This window comes from Canis aureus, chromosome 12 (genome assembly GCF_053574225.1).
Source record: "Canis aureus isolate CA01 chromosome 12, VMU_Caureus_v.1.0, whole genome shotgun sequence".
NCBI lineage: Eukaryota > Metazoa > Chordata > Mammalia > Carnivora > Canidae > Canis > Canis aureus.
In genome coordinates this window covers 62459715-62479041 of record NC_135622.1, presented here as the reverse complement: position 1 = coordinate 62479041, position 19327 = coordinate 62459715, and the positions used below count along the sequence as shown (strand labels likewise).

Here is a 19327-nt window from a genome sequence, read left to right as displayed (position 1 = left end):
GCGAGTTATTAATTCTCATTTAAATGTCTTGAAATATTTGCTGCTTTCTTTAAACCCAATATTCTTGATATATGCACATCTCTGATGTCATAAAAGATACTAATATAATAGAATGAAGTATATAGTCATTCATTTTACAAACGCATATTCAGAAATGTGTTAAATCGGTTTACTAAAAGACACTTCTGCTTTGAAAAAATGAAAACTAAATTGATTTGATATAATTAAGCAATAAAAGAAAAGCTCATCCTCAGCAGTTAACCCTGATGCTTATTAGCTCCTAGGAAATGCCCTGCTCTTGGGCCTTAATTACTAGGTGAAAAATGTAAAGTAATTATTATGGTGTAGAGGAAAAACTAAAAACTGTTCAACTTCCATTTTCCTGGGATGTGCTGTTCTTAACCTACTGATTTCCTACCAATCAACAGTGATAATATTATGTTATTATATCCTTCCTTGGAAATCAATGAAACTATTTTAAAAAGCATATGTACATATATGAAATATTTCTTTTTTAAAAGATTTATTTATTTTTTGGTAGGGGGAGAGGAGAAGGAGAATCTCAAGCGGACTCCGTGCTGAGCACAGAATCAGATGTGGAACCTGATCTCACTAACCTGAGATCATGATCTGAGCTGAAATTAAAAGTCTGACACTTAACTGAGCCACTCAGGTGCCCAAAATACTTCTTAAAGTCATTTTTGGATTAAAAATTGGGTAATACAAGTAGAATAATATTTTTGTCTTATTTTTCATAATTATAATATTTATAATTTCTTTCTCTTAATTTTTTTCTTAATACTCAAGGAAAATATAGAAAAATCATAGAGAATGAAAGAAAAACTACTTAAAATACACCCTGTTAATACCTTATTGAATTTTCTGCTGAGTGCACATTGGTTTAACGTACCTGGAATCAAAACTTATAAATATCTTAATCCATTTTTTTCACTTACCTTGGTATAGTGAATATTTTCTTACACCATTAAAATTATTTCCAATTTTTTTAATGACCTCTAGTCTGCACAGTAGAAGAAAGTTAATTTCTTATCAGAGAACATTTAAAACTTCCCATTTTTCCAGGCTGAAAATAGTTAAAAGCTATATGTTTCAGGTACTGTGTTAATAGTCATTTACTTTTTCGGAAGCATGTTTTGAAGTTTGTGTGTTCCCACTTTTTCTTGGTAACCATTATACAGACCAAGGATGACTATATATTATAGAGATCGCACCGTCCTGGGGTTTTTAAGTCGTCCTTGAAGGAGGAGATGAATTATATGCTCACACTGGTGAATCCTCAGTTGTGTATGAGATTTTAAAAAACTGGCAAAGTGTTTCCATATTATTTGGAGAAAATTCATTATTCGGAGATTATTCATCATTCGGAGAAAAATGAAACATCATGCCAGGTGCATGGGAGGGTCTTCTAGCTGTCTACAGGGTTCGGAGGGGCCACCAAATTGGGTTGAACGATCCAGGTAAGTTTTATGTCTCTGAAGGGTGTGCATGCTGGGAAGTGAGGTGTCTGGATATACACATTTCCAGGTGGGTTTAGGCACTCAATGAGCTATTTTAAGGAAACGAGCAACTATTACGTGCCAAGTGGTTGTTTCATATTGTTACATTTATTCCTCATCCTAATCCTGAAAGTAGACATCCGTATTTCAGTTGTCAATATGAGGAAAGCAGCTCAGGGCTTTAGGTAACTTTTTGATATTCTGAAAAAAACAAGACCATGTACTTGTTGCAGTTGTTATCCACAAAAGTGAATCATTCTCTACTTGTTCTATACTGTATATAAACAAATCAATAAGAAAACTGTATATGGTGACCTGGCGCTGGATGTGGTGCATAGTGGAGATGGCTGTGAGTGACTCATGTCCCCAGTCCTTGTAAGAATGGAGCTGAACTGGTTCATTGAGTCACAATTGTGTCCTTGTCATAAACCCCACTCTTCCCTCTTCCAGGCCCATAGCACCTGTAATGAGGCAAGGGTAGTTGGCCTATAGGGTTGATTAATGTTGAACTTCCTGTCATTTCCACCACCTTCCTGTAAATGTAGTTCTGTATTAATATCCACATGTGAATGAAGCTTTGGTGGGCCCTTACTCAATTGTGATTCTACTGTTTAGTCATGGGGCCAGCCAATACGCTCCCCATCCACACTAGAGAGTATTACATGTCAAGGGGGTCATGACCCTTCACCTTGAACCACACTGGTGCACAGTGACTACAGATGATGTAGGTTTTGATGAATGTCTCCAGGTGGATACCAGCTTAGCAAGACTTCACACGCTGAAACATTCCTTTCACATAATGAAGCTAAAGATGGATTTTAAGTTCCCACCGCTAGTTATCCAAAGCTTGTCCCATGTGTTTGTTTCCTGCGAGTTGAACCTGCCTCCCTCCCAGGGCAGAGTGAAAGGGATCCTCCCATTCTTTTCTCTGAGCATCCAGAGAAGCCAGTCCTGGACCTGTGGTGGGCACTGGAGCCACACGTGGGGTTCTGCTCGAATCCCACAGCCTGTTCTTACCTGCTGTGCAGAGGCCTGAGATGAAAGCAAAGAGCACAACCTCTATGGCTGTGTGCACGGAAACAGGAACTTCCATTTCTCTACATACAACTCAAACACTTGGGTATAAGAGACGGGGCGCCCATCAGATGTTAAGCATGTTCTGCGTCATGCCACCAAATCCTCACAGCTCCTCAGGACAGGCAGCCGTTGAACTGGGAGCCCTGGGTGGTTGTGAGTCACACAAATACCCACAATTCCATGTGGTTCACAGTAATATTTTGCCTCCACTTTACAGAACAAAGACAAAGAAATAAAGTCATAGTAAGTAAGGTTGGAACTCCATCTGCTTAGCTTCAAAGCCTGTGAATTCTACCAAAGAACATTCATAGAACAACTATTATGTGCCAAGTGATTGTTTTATATTGTTAGATTTATTCCTCACCCCAATCTTGAAAAGTAGGCATCCGTATTTCAGTTGTAAACACGAGGAAGGCAGCTCAGGGCTTTAGGTAACTCTTGGATATTTTGAAAATAGAAGTTCCTGTCTTGGCTGTTCTGCTTCTCAATTTCATTATTGTGCCTGTTCTTGGTCTTTGAAGGTCAGATGTTCCCTGTTGGCATTCTGTTCCTTTTCTGCAAGGCACTTTCAAAATTGACATGATCATTTAATTGACTTGAAACTGCCATTCCTCACTCCTGTGCACCTCAGAATAATGTCTGGGTACACAGTCAGTGTGAAATAAATATTTATTCAACCAATGGTGAGTGTGTGGGCAAATCCATGTTTAATGGTCAGGGCTGATTTCATTGCCGCAACTTGGCCCCTTTGATGGAACCCTAAATTGTGCTCATGCTAGAAATGTACTTTGGAATTCTTCTGGATAAAGGTTTTGTGAGCCTTTTAATTCTAAACAGCTGTCATCTGGGGGAGGACAGTTTACAGGGAAAGGTTTTTTTTTCACGAGAGAGAATAGAGACTTTTTCCATGACAGGCAAGTTTTACAATGTGAGAGGTTGTTTCCTCCTTGCCCTTTGGACTTTCTGGCTGTAAAATGGTAACTAAACTCTGGTGATCCATTCTAGAAAAACCAAATGAATTTTAAACACTCCTTTTTAAGGTATTATTTCTGTATTCCATTCAGCTTGAAAGGAAAGTATATTTTTTAATTTTAGGCTTTATATATAAATATGTACACATGTGGACAAGCTCTGCAATTATATTGTTAAATTCCTTTTTGTTTTGTCTATTTGATTTTTCCAGACTGAGAGTGGTGTCGTAATACTGATCTTACACTTGGGTTTCCACCAGCATTTCCCTGAATCCTCCCCCAAACCAAATTTACTTTAAGTATTTCTAAGTAAAATTAAACAGAATATAAATGTTCACATGAGTTTTTTTTGAATTATATCTTTCATTGACTAAAATGATTCTGTTTTAATCATTTATTCTTTTGCACAAAACTTTTCCATAATATTGCTATCTCTGCTTTTTAGATAATGTATATTCACACTATGTATCTGTTTGCATTTGTCCATTTTTTTCATAGTTGGACTTTTTTAGCCAATTAGATTTTTCTATAGAGTGTTTTATTTAAAATGATTCCAATATTTTAACGTTGACCTTTCTTTTAGGTGTTGTTTTTCTGTTTTTAGCCTCAAATACTGATAATTTTGCTTATTACATAGGTATTATCTCATATGTTTTTTACTCTGATAATTTGGGGGCTATAAATCATCTTTTCAAAAATCTGTAGTGCTTTGCCTTGGTCGCCATTCTTTGGCTACAAGCAACAGAAATGTTACTTGAATGAGCTTAGGTACATGGGGACTTCACTGGCCCAGGTGACCACACTGAAACAGCCATGCTGTTAGGAGGTCTCAGAGACAATGTGGGTGACACAAGGACTCTTCCCAACTAGGTCTCATCTCTGTCTCAGCGTGTTGGCTCCATCTCCCCAGCTGGCTTCTTCCATGCACCAGGAATGTCGTCACCACGTGCACACCTCCTGCTTCACTGCAGGAGGAAGGCTGTTAGCCTGTTGCTTCACTTCTCTGTTCCAATTAAAAAAAAAGAAAGAAAAAAAGCCCCGGGGATGATTTTTATTTGGCTCAGTTAGGTCATATATCCATTCCCTGAAAAGAATAACTGGGGTGGGGGGTAGGGCGTGGGGCGTGGGGAGTGTGCTCAGGAATTTTTATCCTGGTCTCTCATAACTAATTTATTGTTTTCCTATTTTATTTAACTTATTAAGTGTGCTACCATTTGCATTATTCTTTATAACTTGACTTAGTTCCTTCTAAAAGGCTTTTATAAATTCCTATAACTCCCTTTTCAGTGATGTTTACTTCTGTGGCTTCACTTTTATTATTTACTAGTTTACTAGTTGACTGGAGTCAATGTTCTTATTAGGAAAATGATCCATTTCTGAGTCCTTTCTGGGATGATCATGGTCTGTGGTCCAACTTTTTTCTTCAAAACTGTAGCTACGGCTACGTTGTTTTCGTGTTCTTGTTATTTTCCTGTATAGGTAAACTTTTGGATTCATGCTGCTTTTCAGAAGTAGACACAAACGAGTGCTCTGGAAGGGCGTAGAAATACCATGTAATCTCTTGTCACCGTTCAGAAAGGCAACGAGGCTCCATGTATGGCAGCCAACTCTCCCACAGCCCTCCTTGTCTCTAGATTACTCATCCACATTAGGTAACAGGAATGACTGTTGCTGGACTGCAGTAACACACATACATGCTGTAACCTTCTGCATAAATGGAGCAATGTGTCAACTCTTCAGGTCTTTCCGTTTAGATTGATCTATTTCAGATGATATCAGAGAGAAAGTGTTTTCAGTTTTTACCAAACAAAAATTGCCAAAAAAAAAAAAAACTGGCTTGGCTGCTGAGAAGTGGACATGTAGAAGATTGTGCTCACTCTGGATTTTTAAAGCAGTCTTGAGGCTATTGTACAAGCCTTGTGTTAGCCTGGGAAAAAGAAAGAATACCTTAAGAACAGAAATAGGAGTGTCAAGCTCTCCTCCTGTCTTTGCTTTTTCTCTTGTTACCTTATTTTCTTCCTTGTTCCCAACTAGACTTCCTGTTTTCCTGTAATGCTTTAGTATTGAAAGAGGTAGTAGCCACAATTGACATGCTGCCCTGAAATGAAGTATACATTTGGGATCAAAGGCTGCATTATAGGCAGCAGTAGGAGCTTTGGCTTTTACTTGGTGGGTAGTGGTAAGTCACAAGAGAGTTTTGGAAACAGGAGTGAAATGATCTGACTTGTGTTTTAAAAGGACCCATCTAGCTGCTTTCCCAAGAAGTGACAGAAGGGAAGCAAGGGCAGGAGGAAGTGGCACAATTAGATATTTCAATGTTCTGGTGGAGAAATGATGGTATTTTGGATCAGAATATGGTGATGATGGTCCAATAGCCAAGGAAGAATGGTTGAATTTTTGATGGATTTTAAAGGTAGAGAAAAAATATTTGCTGGTGTTTTGTTACAAAGTGAGTTTTCAATGTGAGCAATGTTAGAATAGACATGCTAAGATAGGAAATTCAAGTGGGGAAATAGTTTGAAGGGAGGGGGATCAAAAGGGGTGGTTATTTTTAAAATTAATTTCTTTTTTTTTTTAACTTTCTAGAGGAGGGGAAGAAGGATCTGAAAAATATGTAACTATCATCAGCTGAGACTGGGCGCCATGTTTTCCATATAGGTCATTATATTTTCATGAAAAACATGAGCAAGACATTATTACTCTGAATTCACAATATGCTCAAATATAGTGGTGGTTTCTAACAAGTGATGGTGACTTAATTCCTTCCTATATCACCACACGTTGTTTGCTGCACTTCTCCTGCTACACATGTGAGTTTAAAACATCAGAGAAGCAAAAATTCTCTATAGTTCCTTCAATAAGTGAACCTTTCCATGAGATTTCTTCAAACTGATTACATTTGCATTATTGATTTAAATTGAGTGCATTTTTTTTTTAAACAAAAAAGAAATAGGGCTGGCTGTAGTGTGAATGGCCGATAAGCACAAGAAGCAATCAATGGCAAAGGTCAAGGATCTTTGTGTTTGCCTGCAAGGTCAATGATGCAGTAAGACCACTAGAGCAGTGTCCAGAGTGGAGAAGTCAAATATTTATTAACATTGAAGTAAAGATGGAGCTGATTACACATTGGTCAACTGGGCTCTAGAAACCCCATTGCAATAAAATACAATCAATGCCATCCATCAGCAGAGTCTTCTATTTATTAAATTTTTCTCATGAGGTGCTCAATTTGTCTTATTGCTTTCCCTTAGCAAGTGCCAAAGCAAGGCTATTAGGAACTCATCTCTAGCTATTTATAATAGGTAACCAGAAACTCTTTTTCGTCTTTCAAAATAATTTTATAACACAAAATTAATATTCAGTGTAGTAAATCTTGAAAATTCAAAATATATGAAGAACTTTTGTTTTATTCACCCATGTTCTCATCACGATGAGATCATTTCCGTTATTTTGTTGTAGTCCTTTCTAGTCTTTTCTTTCTGTAGATTTTTAAAATTCCAAAATTGAATTCAAACTGTTTATCCCATAAGATTTTTACTTAATTTTGTAACCTCACCCTTTCCTTTAAATATTACAGATGCTTATAAATATTATCTTATATGGCTGCATATGATTCTACTGCACGAACATGCTGTTATTTTTAGTTGTTTTATTTTTAGATGACATTAATTTTTTTCCTCTTTCCTATTGTGAATAAGCTGAGCTGCAATAATTTTTCCTGAATGCTATTTACATATCATCTTATGAAGTTATTCTGCTTCAGAAAACAGAAAGAGTTCTATACATTGTCGATAAGCTGCAAACTCCACAATGTATATTTTTAACCTAAACCACCTCCCGAGTTCTAGATTCTCATGTGTAATTGCTTACCATCTCCACTTGGAATCTACTAGGGATGCCTACTGGGAATCTCAAACAATATGTTCAAGTCAGAGTATCCTATGTTCCCACCTCATACCTTCATCTCTAAGTCTTTAGACTCTAAGTCTTTTCCTGTCAGTAAATGGTGCCATCAATCATCTGTCTAGTTGTTTCATCCAAGATTCTCAGTGCCATATATTTTAATCAACTCAATTTATTCAGCAAACATTGAGTCACAGAATATTTTTAAGTAGAAGGAATGTTAGAATATGTTCTAATTATGTATTATAATTATGTAATCTAATTATGTGTTGTATTGAATTAGAGCTAATTCCACCCATTCCTGTACCAGCGAGAGAGGCGAGGTGCTTTGATAAAGAAGCATAACAGCATAGTCCCAGACTCAGGATCTTCACAGAAACAAAAGCTGGAAGCAAAGAATGTGAGCATTGCTCACATTTATGTGACATTCAATCCATCGTTCAGTTCTTTTTCTTTTCTTTAAAATATATACCCTACTCTTCATCTCTTTTGCAACAGACAGGCCACTTCCTTGGACTTCCTCAATGGCTTCCCGTACGCTCCTACTGCCATTCTTCCTCACCCCTACAACAACAGGAACTTTTTAAACAGTGAAAGCACATTAATTCATCTTTCTGCTGAAGCTCTTCCTTTTTAAAAAGATTTTGTTTATTTATTCATGAGAGGCACACAAAGAGAGGCAGAGACACAGGCAGAGGGAGAGGCAGGCTCCCCGGACTCAATCCCGGAACTCCAGGATCATACCCTGAGCCACCCAAGCGCCCATCTGCTGAAGCTCTTCCAGTGGCTTCCTTGGCACTAAGAATAACATAAAAATAAAATAAAACCCAAAGTCCTTCTCATTGTCTACAAGATTCTCTGGGACCTCAGTCTTTCTTGGTATTATCTCACCCTCCCTCCCCCTCACTCACCAAGTTCTAGCACAGTGGCCCTCCTTTTGACTTTGGAAAAGATCCAGAGTGAAGGTCTTTGCTCTTGAGGTTCTTTATTCCATCTCTGCCTTGTCTTCTTGTTGGTGTCTAACCCAGATCCATCCAACCTTCAGTTCTAGGCAGTCTGATGAACCAAGAACCATGAACTAAGAACCAGCTGGAGTTCAAGGGGGCAGATGGGCACGCAGTTAACTCGTTTTGAATTTGAAACTCTATGTGGATTAGCCTCAGGAAGCAAGTGACAATCCTTAAGGCAGGGAACGAGCACAGCCCAGCCTGAAACAAATGCTTACAATCGTGGTCAGCAACTCACATGAGCTGGCTCAGCGGCTGGTAGCCTCTTCTAGGAGTGACATGGAGAGTCCCTGACCTCAACAACGTGAGTTAGAACATTGACAGTGTGGAGATTGATCTCAATCTGGATAGGGAAACCAGTCTTCAACAGCTGAAAGACAAAGCTGGTCACAGATGCCATGGTTTTATTTATCGCCTACCTGGAGATGCAAGTATGACAGGCCTCCCAGTTGAGGCACGTTCTTGGAGAATTGATTCAAATTCTTTTAGATTGAAATCCTATTTTGGAAACGGTAGTGCCAATTCTTGAGTGCATGGCAGTTAACAAAGTATTTCTCTAATAACTGACATAGACAAAAGCAGCTTTTTGAAAGCAAGGGAAACACCTTTCAAATCAGAAAGGTGTCATGCTAACACCATTAGTTCACCGATTGCTGCTTTTCCTGGTAAGTACTGACCTGGGATTTTGTTCCTTTATCCTCACCCGTGGGGGTCCTTCTCTGAACTGAGAGGCTTCAGTGTGAGATCATAAAAGTCTTGATTTTTATCCAACTCTGGAAGGAAGATGCCTCATGGACTGAGGGAAAGACATTACTAGTTGAAGAAAATTTCTCTGATTCTCTTCTGCGAAGGGAAAAGAAATGACCCCCTTTGCACTCAGGTGAGCTTGCATGGAAACCAGTACCATGGCAACAGCAAGCTGTCCATAACCTGAGCCGACCTGGCCACAGCCCTGGACAGCCCACTCTAGGGTGGCCGGGGGGGGACCCTCCACTTGGAGCCATCCTGCTTCGTCTGGGTTCTTGGGCTCTTCAAGGCCCCTGTGATCAGTCTTTCAGCAAGGATCTCCTCGGGTACCCAATGTTTGACTCTCCAGTACTATAAAATACCTAAAAGTTCTGTTTTGTATCTGCCTGTTGGGTGCCACACACATATGAGCTGCTTGGTTCTTAAGGCCTTGAGAATAATTGAGCAAATTCCTTGAGGAGAAAAAACAAATATATGATTTCATATTCAATCCTCTTAATTTTTTCCTGGAAAATTTTCCCTTTATACTCTGACTGCCTTAGTAGCTTTGATACCTAGTTTTTATCTCTTCAGCCCTGTGAATCAACCCATCTCTTAGGTAAATTTTCTCTCAACTTCAGGGTTTGTTGTTAGCACAAGGGAAAAATGATGAACCTCCTACCATGTGCTTTTATTCTCTCTGGGAATTCTTTGTCCTTATATTTTATATCCATACCCTGTCACTTAAAATTTATTTAAATTTAATATTACTAATATCAAATTTAATTGTTATATTAAGTGAAATTATTTTTATATTCTGTTTTAAAATCCTTAAACTTGGGCAGCCCGGGTGGCTCAGTGGTTTAGCGCTGCCTTCAGCCCAGGGAGTGATCCTGGAGACGGGGGATCGAGTCCCATGTCGACCTCCCTACATGGAGCCTGCTTCTCCCTCTGCCTGTGTTTCTGCCTCTCTCTCTCTCTCTCTCTCATGAATAAATAAATAAAATATTTTAAAATATTCCTTATACTTTAACAAGAAAATTTAGTGCATTTATATATATTGGAATTATTAATATATTTGGATCTTTTTCTGTGCTCCATTTTTGACCCTTTTTATTGTCATTTTCTTTTATCAATATTTTTGTATTTTAAATTAAATATGTATTTTTTATTTTTGCTTTTCTCATTACATTTTGTGATATTCCTGGTTTTAATGTCATACTTTTTTCTTTTAGTGGTATCCTTGAAATAATCCATGTGTACTTAACCTTCAAAAAAATCTGAAATTTATTGAGATGCCTGGGTGGCTCAGTGGTTGAGTCTCTGCCTTTGGCTCAGGGTGTGATCCTGGGGTCCTGGAATCAAGTCCCACATCGGGATCCCTGCATGGACCCTGCTTCTCCCTCTGCCTGTGTCTGCCTCTCTCTCTCTGTGTGTCTCTCATGAATAAATAAATAAAAATATTTTAAAAATCTGAAATTTATTAATATATTAATGTACATATTAGACTAGCAAATGATAGAACTTCCTCCTGACTTTTGTACTAATGTTGATTTTGTTGCTAGTATGTTAAGAATCTATTTAAAAATGCATGTATCATACATTATTATAATTAATGTTTTATTCAAAACACTTCTTTGGTCACCATTCTTTTTATATCTCAGACTTTCCCTAATGTACATCTTTTAGAAATTCCTTCAGAGAAGGTCTGTTGAAGAGTGAATACAATCAGTTTTTATTTACCTGAAAATGACTCTATTTCATCTTGATTCTTGGAAGAGATTTTGCCCTGTGCAATAACCAGATAGTCTAAGTTATGCATTGAGATCAAGCTGCCCTCAAATCTGTCTGGCTTAGAAACACAAAGGTTTGCTTTCTACTCCTGTGTCACGTCCATATGATTCAGCAGGAGGGCTCTAACTCTGCAAAGGCACTCAGGGACCAGCCTAAAGGAGCACTCTCCACCTTTAGAATGTTGATAGTTTTGTCAAAAGTAAAGATAAATGGTGCAAGTGTACAACAGCTCCTAGTGCTTCTACTCATAACTGACTGGCCCAAATGAATAGTATGTCCATACTTAAATTCATTAGGCCTGGAAGCCCAACCCTGCCATGTGTTCCAAAGGAGAGACAGCTGGAATGTTTGTTTTTTTTTTTTTTTCCAGAATCATCTCAATGACAGTCTTTGCATTTCCCATATCTCTTCAGCTTCTCTTGCATTCAGCCATTTTTTAATTTTTTGGATTTAGAGTTCATAGTTTTTATTTTTTGTTTTTTATTGTGCCAAAATGTTAGTTCATATCTTGGGGTGTTTTGTCTCTTCAGCAACAGAAGACTTATTTGGTAGATAACCTAGAGTTTGTTTACCTTAATCAAAAGCTTGTGTCATTGGGACTCCTAAGTGGCTCAGCAGTTGAGCATCTGCCTTTGGCTCAGGGCGTGATTCCAGAGTTCCGGGATCAAGTCCCACATCAGGCTCCCTGCATGGAGCCTGCTTCTCCCTCTGCCTTTGTCTCTTTCTCTCTCTGTATCTCATGAATGAATAAACAAATATATTTTTAAAAAAGCTTGTGTCGTGAAAATATTGTAGGGTTAGGCTGTGGTCCATTATTGGAAAGGGGAAGGGTGGGCTTATACTATGATTTTACTTAACAATAATGTATTAATGTTGATTTGAGTCTTAACCACTCGCTTGCACTTGTTCATAAAGACCATGAAGCTAAAGACTCATGCTTCCCAGATAAGTTTCATTGAATGATTCAATCACCACCATCTAAAGTTGGGCCAATTTTCATTCCTTATGTACTGGTGATACTTTTAACATGCCAATCATCATACTCTGATTCATCAACACAGATTCTTTGGTTTCACCAAGCAGCATGCTTTTAAAAAATATTATCAATCTAATTTGATTAAAATAAAGTACCATGTCCCAACCTATTTTTATTTCTGAGTCTGAACTTGCTCTGGTGTTATCTATAGCTTCCCTGTAACATAAATAACATAAATCCATCATCAGATTTAATGACAATGTGCACATAGAACAATTTTATTTGCACGAAAGATAACCCTTTAATTTGAAAAACATTAGGATCTTACAAGTTTTATATATATTCACTCATACCTTCTTCATGAGTTGTTCCTTTATTGAATTTTAGTCTTTTATTATTGTATATGACTTATCATTAAGGTATGTTTCCCTCTAAAGCCTTGACATTTGTGCTAGAATACTTATAATTTCAATGAAAATAACTGAATGAGTAATTATGAACTTTCTATTTCAATCTCCCTTCACTACAATTTAGGAAAGACCTCTCTCTGGCAGTTGTGGAATAAAAGAAAATATATTGAGCTAGAACTCAAAAGAGCAGAATGATTGTAAAGCTCTGTTTGTGGAATCCTCAAAGGTCACCGAGGATGTAGCTCATAAAATGATACAACGAGTGGAGCTTATGCCCTCAAATTTTCAACTAGAAGTCTTTTATTGATTTCACACACAATTTAGTGATTCAGCCTCAGAAATAATTATCAATTTTTTACATCTATTTGAAATATTTTTTCTTTAATTTATTCATCCCTTTAATAGTTGATTCTATAAAACAAAAACCATTATCAATAAATTGGGTTGACTGAGCAGTCTCAGGATGCTGGAATTTGTTAAATAACACCTATCATAGAGCTATAGCTTAAAGAAAAAGTAGCTATAGTTTTAAGTGGTAATCAACGTTAAGTGTCAGGATAGAGCTCCATTTACTCTCAGAGAGCAAACATACTGGAAATAGGACAAATTTTAGACACTGAGTATTGTCCTGCATCTCCATCTACCACAGCAATGCACCGTCATGGTTTATGATGTGGTTTATGGAGTGCTGGTGTCGGCCTTGGTTTCCACGAGTTTGCACACACTCCTCTTCCTTCCTGTTCTTAGTAAGACTTGAGTGATATTATCCATCAGAAACCCACTTTTAAGGAGGCCCTTAGCATCCTAGTCACCTCATGGTGATACGCTCACCAGGGACTCCATATACATGCCTTCCACTAAAGACTCTTGTCCTTGCTCCTGGCTTGGGTTCTCAATTGTTTTTCTCACTGTTTCTCCTGAAGGTCTCAGCCTGATGCTTACACAGTGGCTCTTCCATAATATACAAGGCAGACCTTTGTGACCTTATCCTATCCTCTTCAATGTCATTTTTTAGATCATGTTTTTATTGAGCCATACATAGTGACTTGTGTTCTAGTTTATTAAAGCAATAGGTCAGATGTTTGCCGTAATAATGTCTGTCTAAGTGACTGGCCGTAAAAACTCCAGCACCACATTAATCTGAAAACCACTCCCAGTGAAGATGACTAACTTTACCATTCTCACCCCCTTTCCCCATATATTACAGGACAGCCTGCTTAAGGTTCTCGGATGCACTTTCTTGGGAGTGCAGTAAGATTTCTTCCTTTTCTTAGCTTCATCACAAGGTTTCAGCAGAAGATGAGGGGTGGACTTCTTTTGAATGCTGGAGTCAGATCAAGTACCCCATCTTCCAGTTGCTTGCCAGCACAGATTACCCTTTGCTGATCCTGATCCTGGATCTTGGCCTTTACATTTTTTATTGTATCCGATGTTTCAACCTCAAGAATAATGGTCTTCCCCTAAGGGTTTTTAGGAAGGTTTGTAACTTGGCCCTGGCTCCAGTGCAGATGGTGGGTTGGAAAAATTCCTCCTTGATTTTTAAGATTGTAAAGCAAAATTCAGTTTCAATGAGTGAATTCCATTAAAAAAAGGTAAAATAAATAACTTGGGGAGGTTATTTGCAACCCTAAAAGGTTTGAGGCATGCAGATTCCATTGATGCAATAACATGTACCAGGAATTCCAGCCAAATGTCTGGCTTGAGCATGAGTCCAACACTTCCCATAAAAGGAGAAGTCCCATTCTCCTTTTATTTCTCCTTTCTGTGACAATCTATAATAGAGATTCGAACTGGTGTCATGGTGTTAGACAAACAAAATTCTAATGTTGCTGAAGATTGGTCTGTGACTTGGGCAAATGATTTACCCGTGGCATGCTTGATTTTGCATTTCTATGATGGACAATAATAACAGCATTATTGTGAGAGTTAAATGTGATAAAGCATGTTTAACATAGTAGTTGGCAAAATGTAAATCTGTGATGATTATTAATTATTGATTTAAAATATTTCCCTCAAAGTCTCCCCAAACCTGCATCATTCTCCATTAAACATAGTCCTGCCATAAGTAACAAAGCCTTATTTAGAAGGTAAACATGGTTCTCCATATTTAAATGGAGCCCCACAACGTCATCACCTGATTGTTGTGAAGACATTTAGAAAAATTGATGCTTAAAGAGAAGTTCCCTGTACGTATCTTCTCCACACTTAAAGTTGAATGCATGTTTGTGAGGGATATTGTTCTTGAACACTTAGTTTTAAATTTTCTCTAGTTTGTACCATCCATAATAAAAGCTCTCGGTTGTTGAATATTAAAAGAAAAACTGTAGGAAGTTTTATAAACTTCAAATTTCCAATTTCATTAAATGTGTTTGGCATATTGAAGAGGTGGATAATTTACTGTAGAATATTAAAATGTTAAACGTAATGACCTGCACAAAAAGTTGGCTGAATCGTTGGAACAGTAGTTAATTAATTCTGGGTACACTGTCAACTCCACAGAAGGCTTCAGATAGTTAAAGTAACAGAAGTTAGTTTGCTATGATGGATAAGGTTCTTCTGCATATCAGAGGAATTAAGGCTGATTAGATTAGCATTTGCAAGGGTTATCCAAATTTGATACTTTTATATAAATCAACATAATAAAGCTAGAAAGAAAAAGAATCAGAAATAGGTATAATAACATATGAAGCAAAGTTTTACCATTTTTCTAGTCTATGCTATACTTTGAAAATAGCATCTTGTATTTCTTCATTTTCTTACCAATTATAGCAAATGCTGATGTGTTTTACATGTAGGAGGAAGGTCATATTTTCTCTGGATATTATATTTTTAATCAAAATCCAAAACTTAATATTCTTAGAAATATGCTCACATTCTCACCAGCAATTTTTATGTGATGCAGTGCTTGGACTAGTAGAGATTTGGGGCTATATTCACCTGCATAAACAGTGTGGAATGAGGTAAATAAAGTTATTTAAAAAATGGAAGTTAGGTATATACAAATCTGGGAATACAATCTTTAACTACAAAGGACTATTATTTGCATACCAGTAACTCCCCAGTTTCACCAAATATAACAAAGAAGATATTATCTGGAACTGCTGGACCCATGAGGGGACTGGAGCCAGCACATGACAGCCTGAGGACACCTTGGCTCACCACCTGTTTTTGCACACAAAGTTTTATTGGAGCTCAGCAATGCCTGTCCATTTAGGCACAGTGCGTGACTATTTTCACACTTGATGGCAGAGGTGAGTGCTTGCAGCAGACACAGTGTGACCTGCAAATCCCTGAATATTCATTAATTGATGCTGAACAGAAAAGCCCTCATTCTAGCTCACCAGACTGCTCTGTGTTGTCAGAACAGATCACGGATTTCGAAGCAGCCACCCAATTGCTCATGCAGCTATCTCTGCCCAAATTCTTTTCTTGAGTTCTACCTGGGAATCTCTTCTTCATTCCCCAGCACAAATGTCCGACAGGTGGTCTATGTCATTCCTAAGCACAGAAAATCACGGCCCCCTTGGTGTTGTAATAACACTCTGACCTGGGCTTTGCACTAAAATAGGATGTTGCGTTTCCTTATTCTTCCTTAGAGCGGGAGACTTGGTATAATTCATGGTTTTGTCTCCTAGAAACAAACAAACGGACAAGAATTTGTCTATGTTTAGCATAATGCTTAGAAAACACAAGGTGCTCGATAGATTTTCTGGTTCAAAAATCGGAAGAAAGAAGGAAGGAAGGAAGGAAGGAAGGAAGGAAGGAAGGAAGGAAGGAAGGAAATCAAGGAAGGAGAGAGAGGGGAAGGATGGGGGAAACAAAGATTTGAGGTAAATGAGTGAAATAATTAATTGACTCAGGCTACAGAACATTATCCCAGTAGAATGAGCCACAGTCCTATTACTTAAGGCATCAGTGTTCAAGGTGGGATGCACACAATTATATATTGAGGGAAATATCAAGAAATATATGTACATGTAAAAAGGACCTATCTATAATACCTATAGGATACACTGCATATTAATATATATCAAAACAATACTTACCTGGCAGGGGAGATACCTGGTTTTCCCAGGGCGAGGCTTATCCATTGCACTACGGATGTGCTGACCCCTGCGATTTCCCCAAATGTGGGAAACTCGACTGCATAATTTGTGGTAGTGGGGGACTGCATTCGCGCTTTCCCCTGTTTTTTTTTTAAATATATATCAAAACATAATTCTAATATATGCTGTTATGATACATATGGGAAGCATATATAATACCAACATGTTTAGTTATTATTACAATTTTACTTTATTTAATTTATTATTTTTTTTAGAGAGAGAAATTGCATGCACATGTGTGACAGAGGAGCAGAGGGAGAGAGAGGATCTCAAGCAGACTCTGTACCAACATGGAGCCCAATGTGAGGCTCGATCTCACAACCCTGAGATCATGTCCTGAGCTGAGATCAGGAGTCCGACAGTTCAGCAACTGAACCACTCAGGAGCCCCAATTACAATTTTATTTAAGATACTATGGTAGTCTAACGTGATGAGGTTGGCATTACTTTATGGGAACAATAATTTTCAGCAGGCTCAAATGCTTGATTTCTCTTGCTACCACAGTGCTGCCAATTGCCTATATTTAACGAATTTACGTTTAACTGAATTTGGGTAGTAGAACACACTTACAAACTTAAAAAAAAAATGAGTTCTGAGGTTGTTTTATCAGAAAATGTTGAGCTTTGATTCTGTCCTATGAGTAAGTATAAGGACAAACCATTGAACTTGAGGAACTACTTTAGATGGTACTACAACTTTCTTTCTTTCTTTCTTTCTTTCTTTCTTTCTTTCTTTCTTTCTTTCTTTCTTTCTTTCTTTCTTTCTTTCTTTCTTCTTTCTTTCTTTCTTTCTTTCTTTCTTTCTTTCTTCTTTCTTTCTTTTTTTCTTGATTTATTTATTTGAAAGAGAGTGAAGGAGAGAGAGAACAAGGAGAGGGAGGGGCAGGGGGACAAGCAGACTCCCCACTGAGTGCAGAGCCTGACACAGGGCTGGATGTGGGCTCCACGTGCGGCTCCATCCCAGGACCCAGGATCATGATCTGAGCTGTGGGCAGACGCTTGACCCACTGAGCAGCCCCCCTCCCCAGCTCCTGAGGTGGTGCTATGGTTTCATTGACATGAACTCACAAATGGAATCTGTAGGACTACTTGCTGTGGTGTTGTCTAGATGGTTCCCGAGCAGACACAAGGTCATTGTCACAATTGCCTTCTCTTATATTTTTTACTTTTAATATTTTTTCATGGGCCTTATTTGAACATTCACTTGAGAAGAATTTGTTCAAAAATCTTGGACCTATAAATGTGTCAAAGGAGCATTTTAATTGGTTTGATTGGTAGGAAAATCATGTTTTGATTTCCTCATTTTCTCCATTACTTTTTCTTTTCTTTTCTCTTGTGTGAGAGTAGATGTAATTTTCTCTAGATCAGAGAAGACTAGTTATGGATGGTGTTCTAATATGATTTTGGAGTTGTTCTTCCATATGGAATTTACAGGGGACAAAGCACCAAATGGAAAATTGGCTTTTCATTCATTATCAGAAGATATGATACATTTCCAAATGAAGCTTTTTATTGAAGAATTCAGGACCTGAATTTGATTTAATAACTAAGGAATGATTATAGCTCTTAAAAATAATTTTGATTCCAGGGTACCTGGCTGGCTCCATCTGGAGAGCATGCGACTCTTGATCTTGGGGTTTTGAGTTTGAGCCCGACATTGGGTGTAGAGATGACTTAAACTAATACAAACTTAAAATAAACCTTAAAATAGAATAAAATGAATTACATGTTAAAAAAATGTCTTTCCTCTTATGAATGCCAGTACTCAAAGCAATCCTAAAAGAGTAGAATATCATAGAACATAATCTCTGTTATTATGCTGTCTGATAATTTTTAAAATTCATAAACATTTATTGGTTCAAAAGAGATATAATGATTTTACTAAATTTTATATACCAATACACTCTAATATACATATGAACCACCACTGTATCTTGTTATTTATCTGAAAATTTTCAGCAATTTTTTTCTGTTGGAAAATTGGCAGCCTTGACTACAATAAATAAATATTATAAAATGTCACTTCTCAATAACATATTTATATAAACATATATAAATGTATAAATATTTATATATTTGGAGATATTTTAATGTATTAAGCAAGTCAGGAGTTATATCTAAATTGCGTATTTAAACTTTCACGTGCTTGCTTTCAAATTTATACACAATGTAAATCACTCTTTTGGGTACACGGTTCTCAGTTCTGACAGGTGCACAGAGTCATATATCTGGCACCACACTCAAGACTCAGAACTGGTCTGTCACCCCAATTTTCTTGATGCCATCCCTTGGTTGTCAGCTTTTCCTGCACTTCCAACAGCTGTCGACCCCTGATGGTTTTTACCCAGCTACTGCTGTTTTCCCAGAATGCTGTAGCAGAGCAATCATAGATTATTCAGCCTTTTGAGGTCATCTTCCTTCACTTAGCATGACGCACATGAGAGCCATCCAGGTGTCCGTGTGCCTCAGTGGTTAGCCGAGCAACAGGCCATGTTTGAGCATGTCACCGTGGTCTATCTACCCACAGGATGGAGGACCATCAGGTAGCTTTCAATTCTTGGAAGTTAGGAATACAGCTGCTATAAATACTCATGTACAGACCTTCATGTGAGTATCCTCTAGTCTCTGGTTTGTCTTTCCTGCTTTTTAATAGTGTCTTTATAGGATAAATTTAAAAATTATGATGATATGTAATTCATCATTTCTTATGAGTTGTGCTTTTGATATTGCACTTGAGAAGTCCTTGATCCAGTGATACAAATATATTCTTATGTTTCTTTTGTTGTTGTTTGACATTTTATAATATTAGGTTTCTGATATATTTTGAGCTTGTATTTGTCC

The 19327-nt window shown here is 37.6% G+C and overlaps 2 pseudogenes; one reads left to right on the top strand and one right to left on the bottom strand.

The window, feature by feature from the left end:
- Positions 1 to 13405: 13405 nt before the first annotated feature.
- Positions 13406 to 16555, bottom strand: LOC144324566 (ubiquitin-ribosomal protein eS31 fusion protein pseudogene; annotated as a pseudogene).
- LOC144281483 (U1 spliceosomal RNA) lies at positions 16420 to 16570 on the top strand (annotated as a pseudogene).
- Positions 16571 to 19327: the final 2757 nt, after the last annotated feature.